General features: G+C 42.6%; 1 protein-coding gene and 1 long non-coding RNA gene across 6 annotated transcripts in view; both read left to right on the top strand.

The window, feature by feature from the left end:
* Positions 1-19255, top strand: part of ABHD12 (abhydrolase domain containing 12, lysophospholipase) — an 83404-nt gene that overhangs the window by 30271 nt on the left and 33878 nt on the right. The gene's annotated exons all lie outside the window — the stretch shown is intronic.
* Positions 6388-9565, top strand: LOC128932035 (uncharacterized). Its single transcript, XR_008481276.2, has 3 exons — positions 6388-6480; positions 7325-7417; positions 9502-9565. It is a non-coding gene; the product is annotated as an uncharacterized LOC128932035 (long non-coding RNA).

Raw genomic sequence — 19255 nt, 5'->3', positions numbered from 1 at the left:
GTTTGGTAAGATTTTTTCTTTTCTTTCTTTTTTTTTTTTTGAGATGAAGTCTCACTCTGTTCCCCAGGCTGCAGTGCAATGGGGCGATCTTCGCTCACCGCAACCTCCACCTCCCAGATTCAAGTGATTCTCCTGCCTTAGCCTCTGGAGTAGCTGGAATTACAGGCATGTGCCACCACTCCTGGCTAATTGTTTTTTTTGTATTTTTAGTAGAGATGGGGTTTTTACCATGTTGGCCAAGCTGGTCTCGAACTCCTGACCTTGGGTGATCCATGCCCCTCAGCCCCCAAGATGCTGAGATTACAGGTGTGAGCCACTGCGCCTGGGCGTAAGATTTTCAAATGCAAAATAAATAGACCAATTGATAGCTTTCTTATATACCAATAACCAGCTGACTAGAAAGATGAAACAGGATAAACTCTTACTTCACAGTAGCAACAGCAACAACAATACACATTTAAGAATTACATTAGAAATATGTAGAATGGAGTTGGAGGGAGGCAGGTAAAAGAAAAAAAAGGAAACATGTAGAATGTCAGCTGGGTGAGGTGGCGCATTCCTGTAATCCCAGTGAGCTGAGATTGCACTACTGCACTCCAGCCTGGGTGAGGGAGTAAGACTCTCAAAAAACAACAACAAAACCATGGAACATTTGTCGAGAAGATCATTAAACTTTACTAAGAGATGTAAAATGATATTTAAGTGGAAAGATAGTTTGTTATTACACAAGAACATACAACGTTGAAAAGCTGGTGTTCCTTTTTCAAATAGACTTCATGCAGTTCTGCCTGTGGTCGTTCAGCCTCAGCTTCCTATCTAGGGAAGTCAGAGTGCATGGGTGTGAGTGAGTCTGCGAACACGGGGATTCTGCGGCAAGCTTCAGTGTGGACCAAGGACTAGAGGTTCTGCAGCCACGTAGTGTGGGCTTGCAGGGCAGCGGGCCCTGTATCTTCTGCTGCTAGGCTTACCTTGGCCTGCCTCTAGCTCCCAGCTCTCTCAGAGATGTGGAAGATGGTTGGGGGTTCTCCACACTGCTTTCTAAACTTTAACATACTTCTGCTTTTAGTGTATCTGGCGTTTCGTAGTCCAGTCCATCTATGGTTTACCCTCTGCAGAGAATAAATCTTCAGTCTCCTGATGGATTGGGGCAGTGACCCCACTCTTTTCGGTGAGCTAGAAGCCCAAGGGGTTTTTCCAGTTTTCATTCTGATTCTGTCCTCCACCTGATCTCCCACCACAGGTACCTGGTGCTGTTGGTTCATGTGCCTTGTCTTCCCCCGTACTGGTTTTGGACTTTTCTGAACCTGTCACCTTAACTTCTGGACTTCTGTTGTTCAGCTTCTAACATGGTCTCTCCTCTCATTCTTGACCACTGTGCAATTACGTCCTTCTAAAATTTTACTGTCATTTTAGTGGGGTTTTAAGATGTGAAACAGTTATGTCTACTGTCTTTAGCCTCAAACATAAAAATGTAACGTGTGGCTGGGCACGGTGGCTCATAACTGTAATCCCAGGACCTTGGGAGGCCGAGGCGGGCAGATCACGAGGTCAGGAGTTCAAGACCAGCCTGGTCAATATGGTGAAACCCTGTCTTTACTAAAAATACAAAAATTAGCCAGGCATGGTGGCACGTACTTGTAATCCCATCTGCTTGGGAGGCTGAGGCAGGAGAATTGCTTGGGCCTGGGAGGCGGAGTTTGCAGTGAGCCAAGATCGTGTCACTGCACTCTAGCCTGGGTAACAAGAGTGAAACTCCGTCTCAGAAAAAAAAAAAAAAGAAAAAGAAAAAGTTCTTGGCGAGGCACAGTGGTTCACGCCTATAATACCAGCACTTTTGGGAGGCTAAGAGGATCGCTTGAGGCCAGGAGTTTGAGACCAGTCTAGGCAACGTGGTGAAACCCTGTCTCTACTAAAAATACAAAAACTTGCCAGGCATGGTGGTGCACACCTGTAGTTCCCAGCTACTTGGAAGGCTATGGCACAAGAATCGCTTGAACCTGGGAGATGGAGGTTGCAGTTAGCTGAGATCGTGCCACTGTACTCCAGTCTGGATGACAGAGCGAAATTCTAACCCCTCTTCCTCCCCCCAAAAAGTTATATGTCAGTTAGAGGATAATAAGAGATATTTTGTCATTAATCACAATGATTAGAACAGCATGTTATTCTGATTTTTTAAAATGCATAGAAGAAGCAGTGAAATAGAAATGTTATATGCAATTTTTTACAAAGGAAGCATCATTAATACATGCTAGGGTAATTGTGTAGTTGTTTGGGTAAAAATAGTTTTGTCATCTCATATATGCTAAAGTAATTCCAGATTAACAGTAACTGTTGTTAAGGTTTTGGTTATAACTTTTCACACTGTGTATACACCTGTATATTTTGTATTTTTACATACTATTCTATAAGCTGTAAAACCACTATATTCTGGATTTTCATGCAGGTCTTCAGATAGAGAGGGCATTGCGTTGAATGACTACGTAGCACCTGCTTATCCCATTGTTTCAGACCTCCCTTGGAACTGGTATGGCACAGTACTGTCTAACCCTGAAGGGTGTTCTGGAGGGGTGGCTGGTGTGGACAAGGGGACCAAGTCCACATGAGCCTGGAGTGGCATGTTATATACTCTGCGCAGGTCTCCTGCCTGCTCCTATCCCAAGGCCTGCGGACATGGAGTTTGCACCTTTGTTGCCTCTTCGTGGTACTCACTGTGTTTTGACACATACTGAGGTGTACAGGTGATGGTGCTAGCCTGCTTGTACAGAGGCAAAGAGGGACAAAATGCAGACCAGTTAGAAAACAGGCAGTAGTGTTAGGAGGCCTTCACAAACTTCACTCTTGCCCAGGAAAGACCAGCAGTTGGTGGAATGGTAGCAGGAAGAAACTCCTCCCTGCAGCATATGACTTAAGGGAAATTTTAGAAGAATAATCATTGACTTTGCCAGTAAAGATCCTATGGTGTGCACCCAGCATCCTTGGACTAAATGGGCTTATTGTTTATTTAATCAGCTTCCTATTGATGGACAATTGGCTTCTTTCCAGTGCTTCTTGCTGTTATTAGCAACTTTCTTATGTCTAACTTTTGTTCCTTTGTCAAAAGTGCCCAGTTATTTAGGATAATTTGAGATTTAATGGGTCAAAGAGCATGAATATTTAAAATTTTGAAACTGTTGCCAAGGTGACTTCCAACAAGATTGGGAAGTTTTGCCCTCCTACCCAAAAGCGTTTCAGTGCCCATTTCCCCCACTCCTGCCTTCATGAGATGATATTATTATTATTATTATTATTATTACTATTTTTGAGACAGGATCTCACTCTGTCACCCAAGCTGGAGTGCAGTGGCATGGTCTTGGCTCACTGCAGTCCTCAGCTTCCCAAGTAACTGGAACTACAGGCACGTGTCACGGCACCCAGCTAATTTTTGTATTTTTTGTAGAGGCAGGGTTTTGCCGTGTTGTCCAGGCTGGTCTCGAACTCCTGGGCTCATGTGATCCTGCTGCCTTGTTCTCCCAGAGTGCTGGAATTACAGGTGTGAGCCACTGCCCTGGCCATTGGGTGATATTATCATTGATGTCTGCAAGTTGATGCATGAGAATCAAACTTGTGTGATGTTTGCCTCTCATATGTATGTTGCCTAAGATTTCTATCACTTGAATCTTGAAAGTTTTTTAATAAATTCTTACTTTCCCTTGAACATATTTTGAATGGTCCAAGTTGTGTTTAAGAAACTCGTGTTATCCTATGGAACCAGTTTTTCTACCTAATGAGAAAGTGGTTCATGATAGAAACTGCAGACTTCATTCATCAGCTACCCGTACTTCTTGAGCATCCAAGTTCTGGGCACTGGTTATAGAAAATCAACAAGAGCTGTGTGGTACTTATTTGTGGGGAGACATTCTGTCCATGATGATAGAGATAAGTGTTTTGTTGCAGACTGAAGGGAAAAGAGGAGTCTGACAGACATGGTGAGAGAGCCTCATTAGGCTGGGTGGCCAGGGGACTTTGGAGAATAGCAGTGAAGCTTATGTCTGGAGGGGGCAGAAGATTAGGGGCCCCTGCGAGAGACTGAAAGGCGTTAGAGAGTCAGGGGCTGGGTGAGCAAGCGCTAGAGAGGGGGCAGCAGCATGGGGCACAGGGTCCTGGATCAATTTTAGAGGCCCTTGGTGGGGTTGTGGGGGCATGCCCGCAGAGTCACTGGGGTCTGGGAAGAAGATATCAGGCCTTCTAATTCTATTTCCCCAACCTCTGAGAAGACCTCTTTAGTTCAGTTTATTGCGTCTTTCATTGTTCATTTGTAGAGAGCAGAGTCTTGTTACACTGTCCAGGCTTGCCTTGAGCTCCTGGCCAGGTGCTTGCACTGTGCAGCCTCATTGTGCTGCTCACTGCCCAGTCCTCATTCAAGATCACGCCTCGCTAAGCATTTTCCTTCCTTCCTCATTCATACGCGCAGCAGCCCATTAGGGCAGATTCCATCACAGTCAGAGGCCCCGAGACCCTTCCACCACTCCTTCCACCTGACACTCTGCCACAGTGCTCCTGGTGCTCCGCAGGGCTTTTAATGTCTTCAGACTGAGGGCCCAGCACTGTCTTCCCTATCAGAGGAATGAGGATAGGTTGCTCAGTGACCCTGGACAGTAGGGAAAGGAGATCACTGTCAAACTGGGAGCAGGAGCACTGGCATCTGCTACACTCCCTACGCAGCTGCTGTTCAGCGAGGCCCTGCAGGCCTACGCCTCCGAGTTATGTCTAAGGGATGTTCACAGAGGGACCCCCTCCCCATCAGGAGAGTGTGCAAGAGCAGTGATGGGAAAGCCATCTGCCACCTCAGGAAGCAGACAGGTGGCCATCCTCCTGGCTGAGCTAATAGAAGAGCCTCTTGCAGGCACCAAGTGTTTATTGATAAGTGACATCCTAAGAAGCCCGATGACCCTTGTGGGAAGCAGAACCTCAGCATTCTCACGTTTGAGAATGGAGACCTAGAGGAGCTACCACGAAGGCCTGGCCCTGGGTGTGTTTTTTCCCTTGCAGTTTTGTAGATGCTGTTTGATGGGAAGGCTCTACATAGCACACTTAGGGTTTGCCCTTCTTCGTCACCTCCAAGCACAGGAGCTGCATCAGTAGAAACAGGCTTCGTCAATACAGATGATCTTGTGGGCTCCCTGGGTTGTTAGATTGGCTTCGGTTCTTTCAGGGAAGGACTCTGTGTCTGCCCATCAGTGCCTCCTGTTATTGGCCTAGTTTCACAGCTCAACGACTGCAAATGGAAGTCAGCCTTCTGAAATATAAATGACAACTTTTATTTGGTGGCATACAGTGAAACATTTTTTTCTTTAAAAATGCTCTTTAGGACGGGACACGGTGGCTCACGCCTGTAATCCCAGCACTTTGGGAGGCCGAAGCAGGTGGATCACGAGGTCAAGAGATTGAGACCATCCTGGTCAACATGGTGAAACCCCGTCTCTACTAAAAAAAAATACAAAAAAATAGCTGGGCATGGTGGTGCATGCCTGTAATCCCAGCTACTCAAGAGGCGGAGGCAGGAGAATTGCCTGAACCCAGGAGGCGGAGGTTGCGGTGAGCCGAGATCGCGCCATTGCACTCCAGCCTGGGCAACAAGAGCGAAACTCCGTCTCAAAAAAAAAAAAATTTCCTCAAAGAAAATGTTTTACTCTTAGCAGGAAATGGTAAGAGTAAAACAAAAAGGGGGAAGTGGCAGCAGAAAGCTTTTTAGATTCATTTTTTTTTTCTATATTGTCCTTAAAACTGGGGACAGGGTTTGTTTTTTAAAATCTTCGTTTGTTGTCTGCGTATTTTCCTTTGACAGGAAATAGTAGGGAATGGAATTGCCCTTGTTGTCTTGAAGGGCTGCATTAAGTGTCATCCAGCCTGCAGGTCGTCAAGATGGGAAACTCCAGGTGTGTACATGCACTATGTGGCACCAGTGAATCCAGTAATGCCCAGAACACCCCACTGTAGCTTAGCAGGAATGTGCTGCATTATTTGAGAGTGGAGACCCCCTAGCGTGATCGTACCTTTCCTTTCTCTGTCTCCTGATTCAAATACAAAGTCATTGACAGTTCAGACTTCTTACGAAATAATGTGTTTGTTCTTCAAAGTGGTTTAATTATACCTGAGTATCTCTTTAGAAAGCACAGAAAGAGAAGAAAAAGAGATAGGAAAGAGAAAGCAAAGTCAGATAAGAGATGGGATAGACGTGATTGGGGAAGTATGACAGCTGAAAGCTAAGGAAACCAGACAAGTTAATTTTTTTTCTAAAATAACATTTAAAAAAAATAATAACAATTCCATCTTGTATAGGATTTTATTGCACTTAATAGTTTGGCTTGTCAGATTTCTGTTGGTGTCACTGTCTTTCTCCCTTCATTTAGGATCCTTCGGTTGCAAATGGTGAACGAAGAGTGTCCTCATCATTGCCATCAGGAAGGATGGCCTTGTCCAGTTCCAGTGGGCAGTGCATTGGTACACAGGCCTCAGTTTTTCATCTATAACACATGGCTTATGCACAACCTTTTAGACTATGGGTCATGCATGGCAAACGGTGGCAATCGATGCTGAAAAACCGGAATGTTTAAAAACGATGGGCCATAAAAACGTAGAATGTATTCTGTCACCAGAGTAGGGTGTCAATGGGGTGGCCCCTCCCTGCCTTCCTGCCCCCAGTTCTCCCCAGACCTTCCTGCCTGCCTGTTTCCTGCTCCCAGGACAGCGTGCATCCTGTGTCCAGCTTCTGCCCCTAAACCTGTGAACTGATACCGCAGGTGGGAACAGCCCTTTAGGCCAGACTCTGGTTTTTGGTTTTTCCTTTACTGCCAAATATGATCTACTGCTACATTCAGCTTAGTGATTTATTGAGGCTAGAAATTCCTACCCATTTGTTTATTCAATTAGGAATTTGGTTTAGGTCTTGAAAGAAGAACCTCCTTGTCCTAAAGATTAAAGGCTTTGTTTCACCACTCCAGGATGGCTTCTTTTGTCTCCAGATTCCCATTCCCCTCGGGTTTATACAAAGATTATTGCAAAGGAGAGTCCACCATCCTCAATATCCAGACCAGCCTGTTCCAAATGTCAGCAAGGGAGGACCTTGTGACACTGAAGTGCACGTGGTAGCACTTTAGTGATCACGGAGCAGTCATTCTTTGATGAGCAGAAACCATGGCCTGAGTTGAGTTTGGTTTTTCAGAGACAGAAGGAAAGTCCAGGAAGGTGAAGTGAGCAGTGAGTCCCAAGGTTTTGCAGACAGCCATTGGCCCAGGCTGGCTGTGGTCTCTAGGCCCAGGACAAATTTGATTTCTCTACCCCTCAGGCACTTGCTTGTTTCCTGGATGCATCACAGTGAGTCTGAGTTGGAAGGATCACAGTCAGTCTCCCGTTAAGAGCATGGGGTCTGCCTGCTGGGGTAAGAAAACTAACGTCAGTCCTGCTTTAAAGTGGACTGAGCAGCAGCCCAGCCTGTACAGAATACGGATGGGTCAGGCTTAGGTTTGGCCGTGTTTTTCCCTCTGGGGCCTTTATCTGTGCCCTCGAGTGGTGGATAAAAAAGCTGTATTCTCAAACACATATGTTGAGAGGGTTGTCTTTTGGAATAGAGGGTAATGCTGTATATTCTGCTTAAATATTTACATATTCCGCTTATAAATTTGTTTATCCTTTAAATTTTTTTGTTTGGGTTACTTACTTTCATTTATAGATACTTGTTCATACTTTGGGAATTAATTTTAAAGGTACATGAAAAATGGCATGTTTGCCAGGAAAACAAAAAAACACCTAGAATTTGGAAAAAGTGTTATATGAGATTTCTGACTTATTGTGGCTGTTATTTTGGTATTACTGAGAGATTCAGCTTTTAAACTGGCTAATTTTTATTTACAGATTCTTTGTATGTGTCCTCCATAATTAATGACAGAACCATAGTGATGTTAGAGCTGCTAATTAAAAATCACCAATTTTGAAGGCTCTGTTTTATATTTATTTTTTAAAAAAGAGACAGGATCTCGCACTGTCACCCAGGCTGGAGTGTAGTGATGTGATCACAGCTCACTACAGCCTTAGCCTTCAGAGTAGCTTGGACTATGCGTGTGCAGCACTACATCTGGCTAATATATATATATTTTTAATTAAGAGACCTGGTCTCACTATGTTGCCCATGCTGGTCTTGAACTCCTGTCCTCAAGTAATTCTCCTGCTTTGGCCTCCCAAAGTGCTGGGATTATATAGGCATGAGCTACCATGCGTGGCCTCTGTGTATTTAAATTAGAATTAATTTTAATTTTGAGAAATATTTTTGTTAGATATGTACAGTAAATAAATACCCTTCTCAAGAACACTGTCCTGAGCTTGAGAGGTACAGATAGTACTTAATTAGTAGTCCCTTCATTTTAGCCTATCCTTTAATAAACAAATGTGGTTGCGTCAGGTGTGGTGATATACCAGTAATCCCAGCACTTTGGGCAGCTAAAGTGGTGGATCACCTGAAGTCAGCAGTTCTGTCTCAAAAAACAAAACCAAAAGCAAAAAAAGACAAAAATTAGCTGGGCATGCACCTGTAGTTTTAGCTACTTGGGAGGCTGAAGCAGAAGAATCACTTGAACCTAGGTGGCGGAGGTCGCAGTGAGCCAAGATCGCACCACTGCACTCCAGCCTGGGTGACAGAGTGAGACTCCATCTCAAAAATAAAATAAAAAATAAACAAATGAGATTGCTTACTGTGTGTCTAGCACTGTATTAGATAAAGTGTGTAGTTTTTGTTTTTTGTTTTTTTCGAGACCAGCCAGTTTTTTAAAAAATGGTAATAAAAGTCCTAGTCTAGAGCTTAAGGGCCAGGCTTAACTTGAGGCCAATAAAATTAGAATTTTCAGGGCAAGTCTCAAGCATCAGTATTTTGTAAATGTTACAGGAGATTGCAATACACAGCCAAGTGACTCAACCAAAGTGACTTCCAGTGCAGTTATTTCAGTGGGGATAAGACACACACTGTGAAATAGAAAAAAGTGTGAAACTCTAAGTACAGTGGAAGCCCAGAGAAGATGACGGTGGTTCTAATCATTTTTTGCGCTAAGGATCATGGGACAGTAATTCTTTGATTATGGGTTCATCAAGCAAAAACTATGAGCCTGGCATTGGAGACAAAGAGGAAAGACAAAGTCTTTGGTGACAGGAATTCATCATACTGGAGAAGAAAGACGACCAGACCCAATGATGTTACTGTTGAGAAGAAGAAAACCTTTCTTCCACCAACTTAGATCCAAATTGTTAGGGGGCCTGTGACTTAAATGACAATAGACAGATTAACAGAAGAAATGTTTATTATGCATATGGCACTACTCTAAGAGAGGGGTAGCTCTCCAAAGAAGAGGTGAAGATTTTTATATACCAGATTAATAAGGGCGTGTGTGTGTGTTTGTGTGTGTGTGTGTGTGTGTGTGTGTGTTGGATTCGTAGGATGGAAGCCTCTGATGAGGCTCTTTTACATTTTTTTTTTAGTGCTTTGGTACCCAAGGTCAATCACCAACCTGACTGGAGATCTTCCCAGAGCAGGAGGTTTGTGGCAGCTGACTGTGGTAAAGTTCTACTTTGGTCAGATAAGGGAAGTTCAGATAAGATGTCTTCATGCATTTGCTATGATTCTGTTAACAGGTTTCTCTGGGATCCCTAAGAGAGGGTCCACTCAGTCTGTTGAGGGGCTTAGGAATTTATATTTGGTTTACAACTTAGATGTGTTCATTTTTGAAGTATTATTTGTACCATTCTTGTCAGTCCCCACATACCTCCATTTGAAACTTCCCAAGAAGTCTCACAAAAGAGCTGGGTTGATTGCTGTAGTAGAAGTCTTAGGTTAGAAATTGAGAGGTAAGAGATCTGCAGGGGAAAAAAGAACATAGACTGGAATGAGGATACGAAAAGAAAATAAAGGTTAATGCTTGGAGCAGAGTGTAAAACCAGTTCTTGATTCCATAGGGCAGTCAAGACTTTTTAACATTGGGCTCAAATCATTTTTAGCTGGTGGAGTGAGAGCAGCAGTGGCGATTGGATGATTTTCCTGATTGAAGTTTGAATGTTTTTGGTAGTGGCATCCCATACATGATCTCTTGTGCTGATGAGTCCTTTGAAGTTTATGCAGAGTTGATCAGATTCAACCTGCAGGACTTGTATCAGTCCCAAACTGGCTACCCATGAGCTAAATACAGCCAGCAGAGTATCTTTTCTTGTCTAGCCAGGCTTTTTGTGTTTTGTTTTTTTTTTTAGGGAGGGAAGGAGGAAGGGAGGAAGGCAGGAAGGGAGGGAAGGAGGAAGGGAGGGAGGAAGGGAGGAAGGCAGGAAGGGAGGGAAGGAGGAAGGGAGGGAGGAAGGAAGGGATGAAGGAAGGAAGCGGGGAAGGGGGCGGAGGGAGGGAGGGAGGGAGGGAGGGAGGGAGGGAGGGAGGGAAGGAAGGAAGGGAAGGAAGAAATTAAAGCAATGAGAGAGACATTGCCGACCTGGATCTAGAAGTTTACAAGTTGATTTCTTTTTTTGAGAGAAGGAAAGAAAAAAAAATGAGTAAAGGAGAGAAAGAAAGAGGAAGAGAGAGAGGGAGGGTGAATGGAAATATTGCTTTATTCTGAAAAAAAAAATGGGTATTAATAATGGCCAATCAATGTTTCATTTAAACGTATGGGTAGGTGTGATGTCGTATTGAGAAGAATGTATATTTTATGTATTTGAAGTGGAGAGCTCTATAAATATTTATTAAGTTTACTTGTTCCGGATCTGAGTTAGAGTCCTTGATATCCTTATTAATTTTCTGTCTCATTGAATCTAAGTCTCTATGTATCTGGGTGTTAGGATCGTTAGCTCTTGTTGTATTGATCCTTTTACCACTGTATCTTTGTTGCTTTAAAATCTATTTTATCCGCTACGAGAATGGCAACTCCTGCTTTTTATTTATTTATTTATTTTTGCTCTCCATTTGGTTGGTAAATCTTTCTCCATTCCTTTGTTTTGAGTCTTTGTGTATCCTTGTATGTGAAACAGGTCTGGATGTAACATGTCGTTGGGTTTTGGCTGTGTCTTTTGATTGGGGGATTTAGTCAATTTAAATTTAGGGTTACTGCCATCTGATGTTAACTGGCTGTTTGATCCATTTGTTGATGAAAATTCTTCTTTATGTTGGTGCTCTTTACTTTTTGGTATATTTTTAGTAAGGCTAATACTGGTTGTTTCTTTCTGTGTGTAATGCTTCTTTCAGAAGCTCTTGTAAAGCAGGCCTGGTGGTAATAAAATCTCTGAGTACTTGCTGGTTCATAAAAGATTTTATTTTTCCTTCAGTTGTGAAGTTTAGTTTGGCTGGATATGAAATTCTGGGCTGAAGGTTCTGTTCTTTGAGGATGTTGAATATTGGCCCCCACTCTCTTCTGGCTTGTAGAGTTTCTGCTGAGAGATCTGCTGTAAGTCTGATAGGCTTGCCTTTGTGGGTAACCTGACCTTTCTCTCTGGCTGCCCTTAGTATTTTCTCCTTCGTTTCAACCCTGGTGAATCTAACGATTATGTGCTTTGGGGTTGCTCTTCTTGAGGAATATCTTTGTGGTGTTCTCTATTACCTGGGGTTGAATATTGACCTGCTTTGCTAGTTTAGGAAAATTTTCCTGAGTAATATCCTGAAGGGTATTTTCCAGCTTGGATTCATTCTCTCCATCGCATTCAGGTACACCTATCAAACGTAAATTTGGTCTTTTCACATAGTCCCACATTTCTTGGAGACTTTGCTCATTCCTTTTTATCCTTTTATCTCTAATCTTGTCTTCTTGTTTTCTTTCATTAAGTTGGACTTTGACCTCTGTTATCCTTTCTTCTGCTTGAACAATTCGAGTGTTTAAACTTGTGCATACTTCTCGGAGTTCCTGTATTGTATTCTTCAGTTCCATTAATTCACTTATATTCCTCTCTAAGTTGTCTATTCTCAATAGGATTTCGTCAAACCTTTTTTCAAAATTCCTGGTTTCTTTACGTTGGGCTGCAACATGTTCTTTTAACTCACAGAAGTTTGTTATTATCCATTCCTTGAAGAGTGATTCTGTCATTGGGATGCGCTCATTCTCCATCAAGCCTTGTTCCATTGTTGATGTGGAACTGTAATCATCTTTAGAGGGAGAGGCATTCTGATTTTGAGTATTCTCAGCCTTTTTACGCTGGTTTCTTCCCATCATTGTAAATTGTAAATCCTGTCGTCTTTGAAATTACCAACTTTCAGATTAGGTCTCTTGATTGGACATCTAAGTTGTTAGTTCCCAGGGCCAGAACGGCCACTTTTTGTGTTTTTAATATATACATTTATTTATTTAGTGAATATGAATGTCTTAAGGTGGACCGTGCCCTCTCTATATTACCTGAGAGGAGACCATTGCTAGTTCTCCTTGGCTGTATTTCCTGTGTGGTCCCTGGGGGAATCTAAGTTTGCATTATTATGTAAGATGTCCTCTTCCGTTCTTTAGGACCACTTTTACTTATATGGTTTCCCGTTAGTCTTTCCTCACTTCTGCTGTGCCCCATGTTGAGATTATTTTAGGACAATGTGTTTCACATTGTAAGTTTTAGCCCATTCAGAATACTAAAATCATTTTGGTGAGTATTGATCAAAAGAAGCTTTAGATACTGTTCAGTAGAGAAGTTCCAGCTTCTCAGTATCACTGCTAGCAGCTTACATCAATAATTTCATGAGAATAGATTTCTTATAACCATTAGGTAGAAGAAAAAACACAAGGGAAATTATGAAATGCTTTGAGAGGAATGAAAATGAAGATACAATATAATAAAACGTATGGAATATAGTTAAAGCAGTACTTAAAGAGAAATTTATAGGGGGAAATACCTATATTTTAAAAAGTTCTCGGCCAGGCACAGTGGCTCATGCCTATAATCCCAGCATTTTGGGAGGCCGAGTCGAGTGGATCACGAGGTCAAGAGATCGAGACCATCCTGGTCGACATGGTGAAACCCCGTCTCTACTAAAAATACAAAAATTAGCTGGGCATGGTGGTGCGTGCCTGTAGTCCCAACTACTCAGGAGGCTGAGGCAGGAGTAGTTGAACCCAGGAGGCGGAGATTGCGGTGAGCCGAGGTCGCGCCATTGCATTCCAGCCTGGGTAACAAGGGTGAAACTCTGTCTCAAAAAAAATTTCAAATCACTAAGCTAACCTTTCACCTTAAGATACTGGGAAAAGAAGCCAGGTGAAGTGACTCATGCCTGTAATCTCAGCACTTTGGGAGTATGAGGTGGGCAGATCACCTGAGGTTGGGAGTTCGAGACCAGCCTGACCAACATGGAGAAGCCTCGTGTCTACTAAATATACGAAATTAGCCAGGCGTGCTGGCGCATGCATGCCTGTAATCCCACCTACTCAGGAGGCTAAGGCAGGAGAATCGCTTGAACTCAGAAGGTGGAGGTTGCAGTGAGCCAAGATCGTGTCATTGCACTCCAGCCTGGGCAACAAGAGTGAAACTGTGTCTAAAAAAAAAAAAGATAATGGGAAAAGAAGAAACCTAACACAAGCAGAAGGAAGAAATTAATAAATAGTAGAGCAGGAATTAGTGAAATAAAGAGTAGAGAAGCAATAGAGAAAAATTAATAAAACCAAAAGTTGGGTAGTTTAAAAGATAAACAAAATTGATAAGCTTTTAACTAGGCTGACCAAGAAAGAAGAGAAATGCAAATAAAATCAGTAATGAAAGTGAGGACATTACCACTGACTTTATGGAAGTAAACAGAATCATGAGGATACACTGTGAGCATCTATATGCTACTGAATTAGTTAAATTAAATGGACAAATTCCTAGAAATATATAAGGTGCAGGGATTACAGGCATGAACCACCACACCTGGCCGAGATTTATCCTTGACCATACACTGATTGAAATAGAATATAGAAAAAGTAAATTTTATTATGGGAACTTATACTCTTAGGTATTAAAAGAATAAAGGCCAGGCACGGTGGCTCAAGCCTGTAATCCCAGCACTTTGGGAGGCCGAGGCAGGTGGATCATGAGGTCAAGAGATCGAGACCATCCTGGTCAACATGGTGAAACCCTGTCTCTACTAAAAATACAAAAAATTAGCTGGGCATGGTGGCGCGTGCCTGTAATCCCAGCTCCTCGGAGGCTGAGGCAGGAGAATTGCCTGAACCCAGGAGGCGGAGGTTGCGGTGAGCTGAGATTGCGCCATTGCACTCCAGCCTGGGTAACGAGCGAAACTCCGTCTCAAAAAAAAAAAAAAAAAAAAATGATATAAAACTTCTAATATGTAGGCTGTGAAGGTTTCAAAATTTGGTAGTATTCTCTTTCTGGTTCTGTGCATTTCTTCATGTAATATTTACTTTTGTTTCTATCTAAACTCTCTAAACACTAACTGCCATTCTTGCACCACCCTCATCTCTTACCCTGTGCTTCAGGTTTCTTGTGGAGTCCAAAGACACTTGACAACTATGAGTAACATTTTGTTGTTGTTGACATTTTAAAAAATTGGGGCTGGGCATGGTGGCTCAAGCCTGTAATCCCAGCGCTTTTGATTGGGTCACTCAAGGTCAGGAGTTTGGGACCATCCTGGCTAACATGGCGAAACCTCATCTCTACTCAAAATATAAAAAATCAGCTGGGCATGGTGGCTTGCACCTACCTATAGTCCCAGCTACTTGGGAGGCCAAGGCAAGAGAACAGCTTGAACCCGGGAGGTGGAGATTGCAGTGAGACAAGATCGCCACTGCACTCCAGCCTGGGCAACAGAGCAAGACTTCGTCTCAAAAAAAAAAAAAGAAAAAGAAAAAATTAGTAAGCTTTATTTTTCAGAGCAGTTTTAGGTCTGCAGCAAAACTGAGTGGAAAGTACAGAATTTCCCGTACACTCCTGCCCTGCCCTTCCACACATGGTATGCCCCACTATCCGTGTCCTGCACCACAGTGGTATGTTGTATCAAGGGTGAACCATACTTAATGCACACTGTGGATTTGGGGTGTGGTACATCATCACCCAGAATCCATAGTTTGCAATTAAGTAGTGTTCACTCTTGTACATTTTGTGGGATTTTGACAAATGTAGTACTTATTTACCATTGTTGTATCATACATAAGAGTTTCACTGCCCTAAAAATCTGTGTTCTGCCTGTTATCCCTCCCTACCCCATCCCCGGATTACCACTAATCTTTTTGCCATCTCTGTAGTTTTACTGTTTACAGAATGTCATGTAGTTGGAATCATATAGTATGTAGCCCTTTGAGATGAGCTTCTTTCACTTAGTAATAAGCATCACGAAGTAGTATTAAGTTTCTGCTGTGTTCTTTTGATGGCTTGGTTGCTGATTTCTGTTCACCACTGAATAATATTCCGTTGTCTGAATGTACCAGTTTATCCATTCACCTATCAAAGGACATCTTGGTTGTTTCAAAATCTTGGCGGTTATTAATGAAGCTGCTGTAAATGTCTGTTTTGTGTGGACACATATTTTCCATTTATTTGAATAAGTACCAAGGAGCCTGATTGCTGGATTATATGGTAAGAGTATGTTTTAGATTTGTGAGAACTTGCCAAACTGTCTTCCCAAGTGACTGTACCATGCTTGCATTCCCACTAGAAATGAATGAGAATTCCTGTTCTTCCGCATTCTCCTAGCATTTAGTGTTATCAGTGTTTTGCATTTTGGCCATTCTAATAGTGTGTAGTGGGATCTTGTTGTTTTCATTTGCTTTTCTCTGATTACATATGATGTGAACACCGTTTTTTTTTTTTTTTTTGAGACAGAGTCTTGCTCTGTTACCCAGGCTGGAGTGCTGTGGCACAGTCTCGGCTCACGGCAACCTCCGCCTCCTGGGTTCAAGCAATTCTCCTGCCTTAGCCTCCCAAGTAGTTGGGATTACAGGTGCACACCAGTAGGTCTAATTTTTTTGTATTTTTAGTAGAGATGGGGTTTCACCATGTTGGCCAGGCTGATCTCGAACTCCTGACCTTGTGATCCTCCCGCCTTGGCTTCCCAAAGTGCTGGGATTACAGGCATGAGCCACTGTGCCTGGCCCATCAGATGTACTTTTGTCAATATTTTTTTCCCCGTCTGTAGCTTATCTTCTCATTCTTTTGACATGTCTTTCACAGAGAAGTTTTTAATTTTAATGAAGCCTAGCTTATTAATATTTCTTTCATGGATCATACCTTGGTGGTTTTGTTTCTAAAAAGGCGTCATTATACCAAGTTCACCTAATTTTTTTTCTCTGTTATCTCCTAGGATTTTTATAGTTTTCTGTTTTTACATTTAGGTCTATGACCCATTTTGAGTTTTATTTTTGTGAAGGGTATCAGGTCCATAGCTTCGTTCATTTGTTTGCATATATGAATGTACAGTTGTTACAGCAACACTTATGGAAAAGATCATCTTTGCTCCGTTGTATTGCCCTTGCTCCTTTGTCACAGATTGGTTGACTATAGTTATGTGGGTCTATTTCTAGGCTCTTTCGTCTATTTGCATTTTTACGCTACTCCACTGTCTTGATTGCTGTGACTTACTGTAAACATTCAAGCCAGATCGTGTCAGTTGTCCATGTTTGTTCTTTAGGATCAGTTTTTCAATGTCCAGGAAATAACTTGCTGGGATTTAATTGGGATTATATTGAATCTATGAAGTTGGGAAGAACTGGCATATTGACAATATTGGGCCTTCCTATCCATGAAGATGGAATATCTCTTTATTTTTATGTTTTATACTTAGAGAACTTGGAATTAATGTAATACCTCTTTATTTAGTTCTTCCTTATGTGTTTCATCAGAGTTTTGTAGTTTTCCTCATTTAGATTTTGTACATATTTTGTTAGGTTTGTACCTGAGTGGTTCATTTTGGGGGTTCCTAATGTAAACGGAAATATTTACATTAGCAGTATTCACCTTGCTGGTATATATGAAAACTATTGACTTATGTATATTAACCTTGTATCCTGGACCCTTGCTGTAATCACTTATTCCAGGTTTTAGGTCTTCTGCATAGATAGTCATGTGACCTGTAATCAATTTTATTTTTTCTTCTCCAGTTTCTTTCCTTCCTTCCTTCCTTCTTTCCTTCCTTCCTTCCTTCCTTCCTTCCTTCCTTCCTTCCTTCCTTCCTTCCTTCCCTCCCTCCCTCCCTCCTTCCCTCCTTCCCTCCTTCCCTCCTTCCCTCCTTCCCTCCTTCCTTCCTTCCTTCCTTGTTGGAGTTTCGTTCTTGTTACCCAGGCTGGAGTGCAATGGCGTGATCCCGGCTCACTGCAACCTCCGCCTCCTGGGTTCAGGCAATTCTCCTGCCTCAGCCTCCTGAGTAGCTGGGATTACAGGCACGCGCCACCATGCCCAGCTAAATTTTTGTATCTTTAGTAGAGACGGGGTTTCACCATGTTGACCAGGATGGTCTCGATCTCTTGACCTCGTGATCCACCCGCCTCGGCCTCCCAATGTGCTGGTATTACAGGCGTGAGCCACCGTGCCCAGCCTTCTTCTCCAGTTTCTATACTTATTATTTCCTTTTCCTGTCTTATTGTGTAATCTTGCTTTGTTTCTAATCTTAGCAGGAAAGCTTGAAGTTTTCATAATTAAGTGAGATGTTGACTATAGGTTTTTCATAGATATTATCAAATTGAGGAAGTTCCTCATATGCTGAGGCTTTTTATTATGAATAGGTGTTGATTCTGTCAGATGCTCTTCGTGCATCTATTTGTATGATCATGTGATTTTTCTTTTTTAGCCTGTTGATATGATGTATTACATTAATTGATTTTCATATGTTGAACTAGCCTTGCATACCTGGGACAAATCCCACTTGGCCATCATGTATAATTCTTCTTATACATTGTTAGATTTCCTTTGCTAATATTTTTAGAGGGTTTTTGCATCTATGTTCATGGGGGTATGTATTGGTTTTTGGTTTTCTTTCTTTATTTTTATTTTATTTTTTTGAGATGGAGTCTTGTTCTGTCACCCAGGCTGGAGTCCAGTGGCATGATCTCAGCCCACTGCAACCTCCACCTCCCAGGTTCAAGATTCTCTTGCCTCAGCTTCCGAAGTAGCTAGGATTATGGGCATCTGCCACCATGCCCAGCTAACTGTTGTAGTTTTAGTAGAGACAGAGTTTCGCCATGTTGGCCAGGTGGTCTTCAACTCCTGATCTTGGGTCATCTACCCGCCTCGGCCTCCCAAACTGCTGGGATTATAGGCATGAGCCACCATGCCCAGCCTCTTTCTGTTTTTAGAGATCTTGCCCAGCCTGGCCTTGAACTCCTGGGGTGAAACCGTCCTCCTGCCTCAGCCTCCTGAATGGGTATGATTACAGGCACACACCACTAGGCTCATCTTAGTCTTCTTTTTTGTAATGTCTTTGACTGCTTTAGGGTAATGCTGACCTTATAGGATAAGTTAAAAAGAGATTTAACTCTTCTGTCTTCTGGAAGAGATTCTAGAGAACTGGTATAATCTCTTCCTTAAATGTTTGGTAGAATTCCCCAGTGAACTCATCTGGGCCCAGTGACTTCTGTTTTGAAAGGTTGTTAATTAGTGATTCTGTTTATTTAACAAACAGGTATGTTCAGATTATCTATTTCTTTTGTGAGTTTTGTCTAAAAACCAGTGTACATACCTTAACTTAAAAATACTTTAGACCAGGTGTGGTGGCTCACACTTATAATCCCAATACCATGAGAGGCTGAGGTGGGTGGATTGCTTGAGCCCAGGAGTTCAAGACTGGCCTGGGCAACATAGGGAGACACTGTCTCTACATAAAATTAAAAAATAGCTGGATATAGTGGCACGTGCCTATAACAGCCCCAGCTACTCAGGGGCTGAGGTGGGAGGATCACTTGAGTCTGGGAGGTTGTGGCTCATACCCATAACCCCAACCCTTTGAGAGCCAAGGTGGTAGGATCACTTGAGACCAGGAGTTCAAGACCAGCCTGGGCAACATAGGGAGACCTTGTCTCGACAAAATAAAAAATAAGCCTGGCTGGGTATGGTGGCACATGCTTGTGGTCCGAGCTACCTAGGGAGGCCAAGGTGGGAGGACGGCTTGGACTCGGGAGGTTGAGTCTACAGTGAGCTATAGTTATACCACTGCACTTCAGTTTGGGTGATAGAACGAGACCCCATCTCAAAACGAACAAACAACAACAAAAAGAAACCTTACTGGTAAAGAATGCTCACCCAGAGATACAAAGTCACATGCTGTTGGAATGTTGGAAAAATGGCACGGACAGACCTGCTCAATGCA

The sequence above is a fragment of the Callithrix jacchus genome, chromosome 5, assembly GCF_049354715.1.
Source record: "Callithrix jacchus isolate 240 chromosome 5, calJac240_pri, whole genome shotgun sequence".
Taxonomy (NCBI): domain Eukaryota; kingdom Metazoa; phylum Chordata; class Mammalia; order Primates; family Cebidae; genus Callithrix; species Callithrix jacchus.
The sequence above is the reverse complement of the archived record's forward strand: the minus strand, read 5'-3'. Positions and strand labels throughout refer to the sequence as shown.